Source organism: Cebus imitator, unplaced genomic scaffold (assembly GCF_001604975.1).
Source record: "Cebus imitator isolate Cc_AM_T3 unplaced genomic scaffold, Cebus_imitator-1.0 Scaffold94, whole genome shotgun sequence".
Taxonomy (NCBI): Eukaryota; Metazoa; Chordata; class Mammalia; order Primates; family Cebidae; genus Cebus; species Cebus imitator.
In genome coordinates, this window is record NW_016107409.1 from 6,018,769 (window position 1) to 6,020,057 (window position 1,289).

A 1,289-nucleotide genomic window follows, 5' to 3' on the forward strand; every position below is an offset into this window, starting at 1 on the left:
CAGAAATGAGGGAAAAGAGAAAAGATAAGGCTGGAAAAACAGAGGGAATGAAAATAATCACTCAATCAGAAGATTCCACAAAATGAAACATCCAGAACAACGGAGAAAATAACACCACATTAAGGTACCGCATCACGAGCTTTCAGACCACTTAAAGCCAAAAGAAGGTCCTATGGGCTTCCAGAGAGGAAAACCAAACTACTTACAAAGGAGTGGAAATCTGAAGGGCTTTGTGTTTCTCAGCAGTTCAGAAATCTGCACAGTAATGGATCGATGCCCCCTAAAACTATGAGGCTATTGAAGTTAATCTCTAGATTAGTATGTACTCTCTTTTCAGTCAAATATTAATCAAGTGAGAGGGTAGCACAAAAACATTTTCTGGCTTTCAAAATGTTTAATTCCCAAGCACTTAAAAAAAAAAAAATCTCTTGGGAGAATTAAGAAAAAAGAAGACATGAGTTTTAGAAAACAGGAGGTCAAACATGAAAGGCCCCTTCAGGATGAGGGTGAGGCAGCTGTGTACCAGGCGCAAGCAGCCAGATCAGATTGGAGCCATCAGCAATTCCAGGAGAGAGGACTTCCAGACAAAAATCACAGAATAGTTAATGCATCTGAATATCTTGATTTAGACAGTTGAATGTCTTTAAATAATTCTTGACTAGGTGGAAATGTTGAGATTGACTCAATGGTGCAAAGCGAAATCAACAAAGAAAACAATCATTATTAACTCCAGGGAAAACAGAATTATACAGAAAAGTAATCAGAGACTATTATTATAATAATGTAATCACTGGTTATTGATCTAACCAAGATTATACAACGTACATATACACATGCACATGCAGATAGATCAATAGATAACTACATTGAGAGGATGTGTGTTTGTGTTGATGGTGGTAGAAATAGAGTTAAATTACCATCTTATAAAGTGGACATTCAAATTGTAATGATTTCATCTAAAAAATATTAAGAAGTGACAGGGTGCAAGGTGACTCACACCTGTAATCCCAGCATTTTGGGAGGCTGAGGAGGGAGGATTTCTTGAGCTCAGGAATTCAAGACTAGCCTGGGCAAGCTGGTGAGACTCCATCTCTACAGAAAAAAATGAATAAACAAATAAATAAAATAAATTAGTCAGGCGTGGTGGTGCATGCCTGTTGTCCCAGTTATTTGGGAGGCTACGGTGGGAGGATCACTTGAGCCTGGTAAGTTGAGCCTGCAGTGAGCTGAGATTGTGCCACTGCCTTCTAGCCTGGGCAATAGAGTGAGACCCTGCCTGTGAAGGGGCA